The 13,596-nt window shown below is 43.2% G+C and overlaps 1 long non-coding RNA gene across 1 annotated transcript in view; it reads right to left on the bottom strand.

Annotated features, from left to right (window-relative positions):
* Positions 1–314: 314 nt before the first annotated feature.
* Positions 315–13,596, bottom strand: part of LOC146785154 (uncharacterized) — a 75,468-nt gene continuing 62,186 nt past the window's right edge. The window contains exons 3-6 of the long non-coding RNA XR_014970928.1: positions 1,206–1,306; positions 1,021–1,121; positions 829–918; positions 315–489 (exon numbers count right to left, since the gene is read on the bottom strand). This is a non-coding gene — a long non-coding RNA (uncharacterized LOC146785154). The remainder of the gene's footprint in view (positions 490–828; positions 919–1,020; positions 1,122–1,205; positions 1,307–13,596) is intronic.

The raw sequence follows: 13,596 nt of genomic DNA, 5'->3' as shown, positions 1-13,596 counted from the left end.
CAAGATGACAGGTTAGTAAATTCCTGGACTTGTTTGTTCATTGTAAAAACTGAATTTAAGTACTGCTGGAATCTTATTATAGGACTTAAAGACAAAAGTCCCTAAATCAAAGCGTATGGGCAGAGAAAAAGCCTCTCACTGGGCCAAACAATTCCTAAGAGTGGTGAATCATTTTAAGAAAAAATCTCTTCTTCCAGTAAGAACCACTATCTAAAAAAGACCTTTAACTAACTCCTATTTATAGTAACACAGTACAGCATATAGTTTCCTAAATATACTATTCAATTCAATCACGATGATAAAAAAAGGCAGTTTATTATAAAAATATAATATTACATATTCAGTCAATTACCATGTGTGGCCTTCCTCCCACTATAGGTTACAATCTAATCATAAAAACGTTAAAGAGCATTAAAAACAGTCGACGCGGCGTTTCGGTGTTTAGTTCAGTATTTTCACCTTCTTCAGGACAAATAATTTTCATAAAATCTAAACATAAATAATATATAAGTTAAGAAACCTAACTTGTACTGTGTATCCTATAAAGCATTTATACATTATGATATATATGTATACATCTTCTCTCCTTGTTTGCTACCATCCATTTCTAATATGTCAATCTTTTGTATCAATGTTTTATTCTTGTATACCACTTCAATGTCTTATGATAAAGGACTTAGGCATTAAACCACAACATTTTATAAAAATGAGGCCAGAGATCTGGTTTACATATATTATTCATTCTATACAATCAGTTCTTAAAGTAACCAGTGCTAAATCTAAACACATCTATTTCTGAGATTTCTGTTGGTAGTGCTTTTTTCATACCTTAATTGTGCGATGTATTATGTTTATTCAATTGCATAGTCTTGTGGAGGAACCTATCTCACCACAGTTACGGCCTCGATGTAGGAGCCTCTAAACAATAAGAAAGAACATACGATATATTCTTTATCTTAGATGCAAATAATCCATGTATTAATTATACATCTCCCGTTGAATTTAATAAAATACATGTACCTATTAAAATGTAGATCCTTTCCTGATATCCGTTAGCGCCACCGTATTATATTTTGAGGTGGAGGAATATTATCAGTTTGAATTCCTTTGTATAAGAGATTCTATAAGGAAAAGAAATGTTTATGGATCTATTACGTTTTGAGATAGCTAGATTAAGTTTGGGATATATTTTAAACCAGGCTCACCTATTCAAATGACGTCAGAGCAGGCACTTTATTCTTTATCACCACAGCTTTTTAGAATTGCTTGTATGGTTATGTACTCATCATGGTACAATATTTTAAACCTGAAAAAACAAAAATAATTTCCTTTGTAGCCATATTCCTTTGAGAGTGTAGATGCTTCTCATATCTTTTAACTTATGGTGAACAACAATGTACAATATTCTTATATCTACTAAGAATCGAACAAATTGCATTTTATATGCTATTCTGAAGTATATTTATATATTTACGTGACATACTGACAGTCAAGTATTATTCATATCGATTCTCTAGAATGGATTAATTTACGTGACGTCCTGACAGTCTGATATTATTATTAACCTATATAATACACTACGTGTTACCTTCTATACCGAAAAGGTTAGGGCTAAACTCAAAACACGGTGTAGCATTAGTTCTTAATGTAAAAAATGGTTGCCGTACCGCGGTATGTTACAAGCAAATGATATCATGGATAACGAGAATAACCAGATTCACAAATCCTGCTTGCATCCTATTTAGTTAGGTTTATATTCTCCTCAATCTAGATTCAAAAGGTCTCACGGTTCGCTCAATTCGACGTACCTGTATAGATGGAACCGGCCTCCCTGCGTTAACGAATATCCGGGATATAGTCACTAAATGGCTTCCGGATCCCTGTCTACTGATATAGTAACAGTCACAGTGCCCGGATGTCATGTGAACACCTTTTGTTACGATAAAATTCTTTTTTACCTGACCAGTTAGAGATATTATTGAGGCCATGCGCATTTGTTAAAAATCATTGTAAACTAAAGTGTGAAGACCGTTCGACATACACTTACGATTTGACGTGCTGCGTGTTCATGGCAGCCATCTTGTAATGTCCAGCATTACACATCAATGTGTTGCATAAGCATAGTGTTTTTGGGACAGAAAGACCAACCCACTCGTTTTTATGAAAGTCATTTGCAAAGGTTTATAAAGATAATATTGTTATTGTTTTAAACTAACCATTGTATACTCCTGGTTAGTGTAATATATACTTATACCAATCATCTTGAGTGAACTAGAGGCTGATCGCAGTTTATTTTAGAAGAATAAAAATAAGAATTAAAAAATATTTTTGGTTTAGGTTTCATTGTGTACTAAAGCGTGAAAACCATTCAGCATACGATTATGATTTAACGCGCTGCTAGACACTGTGAGAAATGTTTGGTTCGCAAAGGTATGCACCCTGTCCAAGCAAAAGCCACAATCCTCGTCAGGGTAAGCTAGATACACACTAAAACATAACCTGTGCTCACCTTCTGGTAGCTTGGAACAGAGCAGTCAGGTTTATCTAAAGAGGCAATATGTAAACTATTTGTGTAACACACACACAGTAACACATTGACTACACAACAAAAAGACTCCACACAGGTTTATAAAAATAGGTTATTGTTTAATAAACAAAAAATGATCAACATGACAAAATTCCAATGTATAGAAGTTGAGATATTGAGTTTTAAAAGAATGCAGTAAAGCATTTAGAAGGAAGTAGCGCTAATAAGGTTACTTTAGGTTTAACTGGACCAAGACAAATTCAAAGTCCGGGCTGACCTTGTGGAAGCACAGGCTGACCTACAGGACCCACGCAGGCCCCGGTGAACAAAGTACCTTTTCTGGTCGCCAGCAATGAGATGCGTCGATCTTCTCCATGCAGTGAAGGAGATGCGTCAGTTCTGAAGATGGGTGTAAAGTCAAGAGGCGTCGAGCTATGTGCCGGATTCTGCCACGCAGTCAAGGGGATGCGTCAATCTCACCAAACTGCCGTGGCGGCGATAGTCTATCCGATGCCTCGATGCAAAGTGTTGGTTCCGATGCAATACACCGATTTTACTCTCACAACCAGATTGATGCGCTGGTTCTGTTACTTACATACAGGAGATGCATTGAAATCTACGTTGCAAGTATCTAGGACACTTCTAGTGAGCTACGCACAGGAGCCTGGATAGGGACTTTGATATCCCTGAGTCTCAAGCAACAGGAGGCAGGCCAACGAGCCCTTGGAGATCACTTGGAACAAAGGCAGAGTCCAGCTTTCCTTCTGGGGGAGTCAGAAAGCAGCAGGCAGCAGGGTAAAAACCAGAAAAGTAGGCCTTCCCAGGGGCGTAACACAGGCCCCCGCAGCCCCCGCATTGCGGGGGGCCACCGCGCTCCAGGGGCCCCCTCACTCTGCAAGCCTCTTCATCATGATGGTGCGCAAATAAATTAAATGGGGCGCACGCACGCCCGAGCCCCAGCAGGGCCTCTTCATTAATTAAATCGTGCTCGGGTCCCGGAGGGGCCCCTGAGGCTCTTTATTAATTAAATATGCACAAAAAAACATAGTAGCTAGAGACAGCAGTGTAGTGGTTGCTTCAAGGAATTTAAGTGCCATATTTCCAAAAATACAACCTTTTTGCACTTCTCAAGATGTACCCGTGTGTTGGAAAATTGTCTTTTTGCGTGCTTTTTCGATAGTTAATCTTTCGAAATATAGGTAACAGTTGATATGTGACGGATGCCTTTAATTAATGGAGCACAGTACCTTTTAAAATATAATTCTCAATCAAACACTTATACTTAAATTAAGTATGCCTTGGCTAATTGAGTTTTTTTTGCAATTTATGATTTTACCGTTTTTAGTTTTAAAACAATGTTTTCCGACTGAGCTCCGAAGAGCATCAGTGATGTAAATGCAGCTTTAGACAGCAGACCTGTCATTTTTTTATGCTAAAAGCAGCTGCTTACCTTACCTTGAAACAGTTATAATGTAAAAGCAGTCCAGGCTCCAGTTGGAGGTCATCTAAACGATGGTGTGCAAATAAATTCAATGGTGCGCACATACGCCTGGGCCTCTGAGCCTCTACATTTATTAAATCATGCTCGGACCCCGGACAAGCCTCTGAGGCTCCTTATTAATGAAATGGTGGGCGGGTGGGTGCGCGCGGCGCGCCGTTGTCTCCCCGTCACGCGTCTGCGCGGTCTTCAGGGTGTGGGGCTGGTGACCAATGCCAGATTGAATTTGTTGTCATGCGCATTGCAGAGCGCCCGCAATTAAAAGTGTGCGTGATACTTGTGAGGTGCATCAGAGACTGAGAAGGACCGTCACCGGACATAATTTAAGTCACCGGCCATAAATTAAAATTATTACAAGCCCCTGCCTTCTGCTGCCCGCTCGCGCCTGCCTCTGAAGCTGCAGGCCAGCCCTCAGGCCAGGTGACTGCCCCGGGCCCCGGCCGGGCCTCAGAGGCTCTTCAGTAATAAGGAGTATGTTGAGAACAGTAATAGCCGTAGTAATAATAGTTGCGTAGTTAGGGTGCATGTCTTAGTCATTCGGCTTCACAGCTCTGTGAAATACACTATTGGAGACTGCAGACCTCTAGTCTGTTTTGAAACCTGGTTTGTCTGCAGCCATGTAAGCTGCAGGCAGTTCACGTCATGTACACCTCATTTCGAGTTTTAACCCTTTTCTCTACATTGAGCTGTGTTTTGCTTCATGCTTAAGTTAAGGCACTTGATTTAAACGAGGTTCTTTTTTAGGTTGTATTGTTTACCGAACTGGTTTATCTATTTTCGTACAATGTAAAATGATTATAAACCGAAAGGAGCATCCTTGTGACTGGACCATACACCTGGCAGTTAAAGAAAAGAATTTACTACCTTTTATAGCAAACAGTAGGAATTCACCTTTGTACTCTGTGCCGAGCCTGGTGTGATGTTGCAACCATGCTGTAAGACAACCAAGTAGGTAAACGTTCCTGCTACTGAGAACTGTTTCCATAGGCGCCAAACTCTGTGGGGATAGGGGCGCCAGGAGTATTTCAGCGGAGGGGACCTACGTTTGTAGGGAGAGGGTGTGAGCTAAAGGGGCAGGGAGCAGAGAAGTGGAGGGCAGTGTAGTATTCGAGTGACCCGTGTGCAATGGGGCAGTGTTTGTGCAGAAGGGCCAAAGAGACTAGAGGGCAGTGAGTGTGCAAAGGTTGCAGGCAGTACTGAGTGCAAAAGGCAGGGTGAGAGCTAAGTGGGCAATGTATATGCAGAGGGGGTCGAGTGTAAACTCCTGGGCAGGGTGCAGAGGGGACAATGTGAGAGCAGATTGGGCTTGGAGCTGAGAAGGCAGTGTGTGAGCAGAGTTAGAGAGTAGTCAGGGTGGGCTCAGAGTGAATCTGCAGGGTGCACAGCGGGTGATAGTGTGAAAGAGGCGCAGCAGCACAGGAGGGGTCCTGCACAGCACAATGCAGCTTCAGGACCAGGTTCAGCTATTGAGACGCAAATCTAGGCACACAATAAATGCCCAGAATGTGACTGAAAACCATTTCTGGGGACCCGCTCCGTGTATATTGGTCCTGGTGTTTGTTTCTTCCATTAAGCATGTGTCAGAACAGTGAATGGAGGGGCTATGACGTGCACAGGATCGAACATTTTGTTAAAGTAGTAGACCCGAGAAGGCATTTCACTGCCATTTGTTGCAAAGTCTTACAGTCACCACCATGTTGCATTTTGGTGAATATACCACGAGACCTGGCACTTCTCCACTCACATTTAGAAGTCAAAGAGTTTCCCTTTGGAGACTTGATATTATACGATGCCGGGTGCACAAAAAGCAGTCGTACACCACTTACAGCTAGCACACTGATGCCGTCCCTAGTCAAATATAATGTGGTACCTCAGAAGTAATAGATTACGAAGAGCTTTAATGTCACATACGAAAATATATATAATTCGGCAAGACCGTAAGGTTACATACCGCATCTTTATATCGGTTGGTAGATTTAACAATGTTAACTAACACAATTAAAAACCTCAGCAGCAAATTTCGGCGTAGACGCTTAAAATATTTGTTTCGAAAAATCATGCAAGTTGGTTTTAAAAGATACTATTTATCTGACATGGGGTTTGATTTCTTTTCGCCTTGCACCAGAGAATCTGGCAAACCAAGCAGACATAACCAGCGACAACCTTATCTACACTGCACCTGCTGCACCCTCTGCTTGAGTGGCTCCCCTCCCCGGATTGTGCAGAGGCGTAGGTGAGGTGGAAGAGGGAAGACCACACCTGAAAAGGTTTAGGCAAGGCCGGATCATCCATTCCCCCTCCTAGGGCAAGGGCAGAAATGTAACTGTAGAGCAGGAAGGCCCCACACTCGAAATCGGTGAAACTGCGTCATCAGAGGAAAGCTGTGTGAGGCTGTTCATGTTTTAAAGCAGAAAGCATAGATGCCAATGCCCAAAAATGCCAGGGATAGTGAAAGTGACATCAGACGCCCTTCGAACTTGTGGTATCACAGTGTTGACCCGCATTCCTAGACACTGTGGCTGACCCTCAACAGCCTCCTATTTGATGCTGGTGGGCGCAGATAGGCTGTCTGTGGCAACAGTACCCTGCGGCCAGCCTATATGGCGTTTGCCTCATCACTCTCCCCATTGGCTACGTCACAGTGAGCGTTACTGTCAAGAGGTGAAAGGCGTCCAATGTGCAGCACTCGGCACCCACAGGGGCCTAACACAGGCCCCTGCAGCCCCCATGTTGCGGGGAGGACCCCACCCTCCAGGGGCCCCCTCACTCAGCAGAGGCGGCTTGCGGTTCCCAATCTGTGCACTGTGGCACCCCGGTGCACCATCAAAACTAGCCAGGGGCGCTGTGAGCACTAATGGAAATTCAGTGCTTTGAGGTCCTTAGGCTGTGTGGGGGCCGCTCTGCACTGCAAAGGCATAGGTTATGCCCCTGAAGTTTTCCTCACATTTCACAATTCAGGCATCTGAGGGAATCATGTGATGAACAGCAAAGGAATCTTGTTGCTAAGGGTTTTTTCTCTTACGAGTATCGCTTCCTTTTAATGGTGCGACTGACGTAAGACCACGTTGCGTGCATGTCGCAGTAGCGGTACTGCGCAGTAGGCAGTTGTGTGTCTGATGGGAGCTATCGTTCTTTGAGTTAAAACGCACATGGTTCACTATGGTGGCTCCGATAGATATGGAGCTGAAAAAGGTAACATGTAATTATATAACTCTATATTTTAATTACAGATTCGAACGGCTAAAAGTACATTCAATCCTAAGTACCAAGACTAGCTTTGTTCCAGACACAAGATCACTTGTATGTACCCAGGGCACAAGTCCTAAAAAAAGAAGTGGGGGGACGCTTCAAGTTAGGTGGTGTCACCGGAAGTGACCTCACAGCCGGAAGTGACGTCACGAGATGGAGTCCCCACTAATTAACAAAGGTTAGAAGGCGATGGGGGCAGGTTCAAAGGGCAAAGGAGAATGTTTACGTTGGAATTAGTCACCATATTGACACTCAAAGGAGCGGGGAAATTAAAGATGCGCTTGTTCGGTGCGTATTTATTGCCCACAGTAAATTTGCCGGTCTCCGTCTGAAATGCATAAACACATACTGACCTTTTCTAATATACGGCCACGAGCGCCCGTCTGTCATACTGAACGGCTCCATCAACGTGAAACAACGTAAAGAGCTCTGTTCGCCCTCTCTCGACAATAGAAGGTTAGGTTTGGTGAGTGCTGAGCGCGCGCGCAGGCTCGGGTACCGGCTCCATCTTTTGGGCAGGGTGGACGGCGTCCACCCGGTAAAAACCCGGTAAAATAAGTGGGGGGGACGCCGTCCACCCGCGTGGTACCCCGACTCGAGCCCTGTATGTACCTTTATACTGGAACCGAGAAGAGATGCCTGCATATTATAACCGATACTCCAGTTTGCCATACGTAAACCCAGTGATGAAGGACACAGCCCATATTTTTTCCTAAGCCCTCCCCATCATTCAATCAGGAAGCATCTCCTTGTGCCCCACGTATATGTATGTATATCCACCCGATGCCTCTCTATTCTCTGTTGTGCCTGAAAGAAGGCACATGGCCGAACACTGATAGAGCCATTCATCAGTGGCATGTTGGACAGTGTGGAACTGCGCACATTTCGGCAGCTATGCCCCTCTGCCTTATAGTTGCGCTGTAACGCTTAAAGGATAGACATACCTATGTTCCTTGCATCTCTGCAACCAACTCTCTGCTTCGGAACAATCGGGGCGTGCAGGTGTCCCAGACACACTTTACTTTATCTTTGCCCGAAGAGCAGCACTTTTGGTCAAACGTGTCTGTGTTTCCATTCTTGAACAAGAGACCTATTTGGTAGAGTAATTTAACTGAGAAGGAGACCACATTCCTTGGCTTACAAACAGAACATAATGGAGACTCATATGCAGGGCTTTAAGTGGGCCAGGTCTTGCCTGTGCATAGCACTGGCAGTTCTTATATGCATGTGCCAAGACGGGTCCCTATCGGGGTTCTCCCTTTTTGAACTCACCATGAAAAAAATGCATCTTACCTCTGGAGCGGCACCACCCTTCAGTGCATTTGATGTAACTTCACAGAGACTCGTTATAGTTCCATTTCAGAACTGAAGCATTCTCAATATGCTATACTACGAAGGCATGGTTGTTGCTGATTTATCTACTGGCTTGCTGTAAGTGTAATGTTACTTGCTGTAGTATATATCTGGATGTAATGACAGAAGTAGCAAAATACCAGTGGGGCAGCACACTAAGCTAAGCATAGATTTTCAGTTTATGTGCTTTTTAAGCCAAGCCCTTAATTACATCAGCCACGACCCTTTCTGAGACTATTCAGTTTTTTAATCCTACTCAAAGCCCTGCTTATATGAGACCCTTTACAGACGGGCCACACGCTGAGCCAAGGTATATGCGCAGCCACCCTTTACCTCCCAACTACTTGCTACATGACCCAGCGCTTACCTACCCAGACTCTCAATGCGCGCTTCACCCAACACACAGACAAAGCTGGTGCTGGTGGGGTAAACGCTTTTGGATGCATGCCCGCACAGTTCTCTATGTAGCCTGTGTGAGAGAACTTTGAAATACTTGCCATGATTAGGCACATGATGTTACCTGCAATGTGCCCATAACCCCCAGGCTTCACATTTTTTGATGTTTGAGCATCAGGGGATAAGTTATCTTCACCTTGAAAGCGACACTGTTTACACTCTGGGGTTTCAGGAGACAACTGTACTTGACATAGTTCTCGTTATCTAACACTGTTTGCCTGAAAGCAACGGTGTGCACTGATGCATAAGATGACTAGCACTGAACATGCCACAAGCACTGTGCATGCCTCTTCCCGGTATCTCCCGGTATCTCCTATCCTAGATAAATCTCACTCCCCAAATGCGATGCAGTGCACGCAACGAAATTCGTTTTTATTACTTTATATGTTAACTTACCTGTAAACCTCCGTAATCCATAGTTTACTACCCCCCACCCTGCCCCTCCCCCTCCCCACATCACCGCCCTGCAGTTACTCCTACTACCGACCGCGGCTGCAAAAGGGCATTTGTTGACTAAAGTGGTTTGATTTTTGTATGCAACTGCCTGCTGTACTTGTTACTGTTTTGCTAGTCACTTTGAAATATTTGAGCCTTCAAAAAGGGAATTGTTAGTTTAAAATGGTTTGATTATTGTACGGTGCTGTAGTTGTTATTGTTTACCAGTTGCTTTGAAATATATGTGTCTTTATGCACACACCAAACAGGGTACTGCTGGACTTGTTTTTATAATGCACTTTGAATGTATTTTCAGGTTGATGCAAGAAGTTAATTGTTTTACTAAACATGCTTGATTTTTGTTTATTGCCAGACTGGTGATTGCTTTATTGTGCACTTTGAAAGTATTTGCACTTTTCTTTTGCTTTACCAACTACAGTTTGTATAGATTGTCTTTAGGTACTTGCTGATATGGTTTGTTTTATTCTACATGCAGTGTTATTTATGGTGTTGCTTGCACTTGTCGGTAATCTGTGTGCCTTAAATCTTTTATTGACTGATACCGATTGTGTCCTCCGTGTGTACTGACTGACGCGCTCATGTACAGCCAGCTGCGCTAATATTTCCGGGTCGCGTTCCCGCTATATAAACATTAACACAGTGCAGAGTGACTACTTCTCTAGATTTAGTCTACATAAAGTGAACAATACGTTAATCATAACATTTCTTCTTGAATGCTGCTAGTTTGTGACCTGTTTAGTTGTTTGTTTAGTTGTTTGCAGTTTAAATTAAAAAACAATCTGTGAGGTTCTCAGCATTGTATCTTGCAGTCTGTTATGAAGATCTGTGGTCATACTGAATAAGCAGCTACCATGTTGTTATGTCATACCTTTATTAATGTAATAACTGTACTTTCACAATTGCTTTATTAACCTTCTTGCTTCTCAAATTTGCAAATGCACCATTTACCCACTCTTTTTAAAAAAAATTCTCGGGGGTGAACCCCCCGAACCCTGCTTTAATTGGACAGTGATCTCCCATAGAACGTTTCTGCCTCACCACTTTCAAATGTCACCAGCCACCACTGATTGTCAGTTGAGTTTTTATGGAATTTCAGGTTTGGGTTTGTCTTTCAAAGTTTCATGTTATTGTCCATTAATGTCCATTCTAATTCAGACCCTTCATAGTTATTCTTCAGTCATAGGCAGTTCCTGAGACAATAGGACCCCTCCTTGGCATTGTTCTGATTGCTGCCTCAGTTAAATAATCTGCTTTTGACATTATTGTTACAAATGGCGTAGCTTATATGTTAAGAGGATTTCCCACTTTCTCATTAGAACTTTGAGAAAGACAATATAGAGGCATTTTGTTTAAATGTTGGAGGTTTCAAATCAAAATATGCCAGATTTTTGGGCAGTGGGGAAAAGTTGTAGGTGGAGGGCCGGGCCGCCGTGGGGGGCCCCCTCCATGAGTTTTGCAGGGGGGGGGGCTCAAGTTTCGTTACGCCACTGGGCCTTCCAGATCAGCAGGCCAGTTGAGACCTCAACATTTCTTCTAGCAGTGCTTCAGATACAAGTCCAGCAGTGTCTAATTTTAAGGGGTCAGAGACCCAGTTCCTATACCCAAAAGTGACTTTGTTGTGGAGCTGACTTCAACCTGACCTGTCTGCCAGGCTACCTGTGGGGGATAATCAGCCCTTTGTGTGGGGACAGGGCACTGCCTATTCAAGTGAATTGCTAGCCCTTCACCTCCATCCTGCCCAGGCAAGGTCATCAGAATGCAGATGTATGTAGATGGGTACTGAGACACACCTATCCTTCCTGTGTTGTGGTTGTCTAGGACAATACACAAAGCGTAGTTGTCACATACCCCAGATGTGTATTGAAGACAGGCTGTCAGGCACACAAAGCAGTAAGTGCAGAGAAATGTTCACTTTCTTAAAGTGTCATTTCTAAAACAGTAATGTTAAATCCAACTTCACCAGTAAGTAGGATTTATCATTACCATTCCAAACATATGAAACATGAAAAAGCTACTCCTCTCTGATCAGGATTTACAGCTTGTGAGAAAGTGCCCTCTTTGTGCATGGTTGTCCCCATGTTTTGCTGAACTGCTGATGTGCTTTGACTAAGTGTGCCCTGGGTTCCTGCAAAACAGGTACCCAGGACTATGTTCTTTCCCTAAACTGCATTGCAAACAAATCCCAATTGGCACGCTTTGGTCACAGGTCAGTCCCTTGTCAATGGTACCACAGGTACCAAGGGCACTGTGGCCAGGAGAGGCCTCTAAGGGCTGCAGCACTTATTGTGCCACCCTTAGAGGCCCTGTTCCTTTACACACACACACACTGCCTCCAGAAGATGTTAGTCCCCGAGCCTGCAGTCTTTGTTGAAACCGGAGAATCCCCATTGAAATCAACAGGGCACCCAACGCCAAAACAGCACCCTGCACCCAGCCGCCTCTGTGCCGCTGCAGGTGTACTTTGGGTGCTAACACAGATCCCCCTTTGCCCTGAGTCTAACACCAGGAGCTTTGCTCCCACAACTGTGTGGCCTGCCCGTGAGCAGCCACCAACCAGGGGTCCCCTATCCCCCATTGGATAACACTGGGCCGCAGCACTCTCCACCTGGCCAACCTAGTGCCGCTGAGGGTGTTCTGAGAGTGCATCCTCAACCCTGGGGGAACCCTGGTTCTAACCCCAGAATACCAACTCCCACCATTGCCTACTTACCTGAAAACCGATAAACTCTATTTTCCTCAATAGGATTGCATTGACTGCTTTTTCCTAAAAATTGTTCTAAGTGTGGAGTTGGTTTGTATGGAACATTGACAAAACTGCAAATGTACTAAAAGTGATTTACCTACCTTATGTCTAATAGATGTCTCAGTGTGATATCTAGGCATATCACACTAATTAGCAAAAGTAATCTGAAAAGTAATCCAATAAGTAACGTGTAGAGTATTTACAAAGTAACTGAAAAGTCATTTAAAAACAGTAACTTACCTGTAATTCATTCAACTGCATTTGAACCTGCATTCAATTCTAAAACAGTGCATAAGATATTGCAAAGCATTTATTTCACCTACCTGCACCAGGCTTGGCTTGGTTCTAGAAATAAAATAACTTAATAATATTTTTATACAAACAAAATTGGTCTGGGTTCAGTCTTTGAGTGTCTGACATCATTTTCTAATTGAGTGTGTACAACAAATTCTTAACACTACCCTCTGATAAAGCCTTATTGCTTGCCCACACTACCACAAATAGAGTGTAAGGTGCTATCTACTTTTACCTCTGCTTACCTTTGGGGTTCCACTGGACTCTGTGCACACTATACCTCAAGCCAGCTTCCTGCACAGCTTAAAAGTGTATTAAGGAATTTCCAATGCCAACCTATGAGAGGAGTAGGCCTCACAGTAGTAAAAAACGAAATAGTCTGTCACTACTAGGACGTGGTTTACATAAATGTACATGTCCTGCCTTTTACTTACATAGCACCCTGCCCTTAGGGCTACCTAAGGCATACTTTAGGAGTGACATATAAAATAAAAGGGGAGTTTAAGGCTTGGCAGATAGTTTTAAATGCCAATCGAAGTGGCAGTAAACTGCACAAAACAGGCACTGCAATGACTGGCCTGAGACAGGATTGATAAGCTACTTCTGTGGGTGACACAATCAGTGCTGCAGTAGCGTTTAACTTACAGTCCCTTGGTATATGGCATACCACCTTACATTGGACTTACAATTAAATTAAATAGATCAATCAGGTATACACCAATTACATACATGTTTAGGATAGAAGCACATACACTTTAGCTCTGATTAGCAGTGGTAAAGTGCCCAGAGTCTTAGGGCCACCAAAAAGATTTCAGCAAACATGAGGAGGAAGGCAAAAAGCTTGGGGTGACCCTTCAGAGAGAGCCATTTCCAACAGACACAATAAAAGGCAACATTTGTAGAGAATACGAATGGTATGGAGAAATTATTTAAAATATTTCAGGAACGTATTCTAGTGGTCATAACAGCTGCATAGATCCAGCAATTTATTGCTAAAATTAAAGAGTCCCCAATATAGAA

Source organism: Triturus cristatus, chromosome 11 (assembly GCF_964204655.1).
Source record: "Triturus cristatus chromosome 11, aTriCri1.1, whole genome shotgun sequence".
Lineage (NCBI taxonomy): Eukaryota > Metazoa > Chordata > Amphibia > Caudata > Salamandridae > Triturus > Triturus cristatus.
Note: the sequence above shows the minus strand (reverse complement) of the source record. Positions and strands in the feature narration are given on the sequence as shown.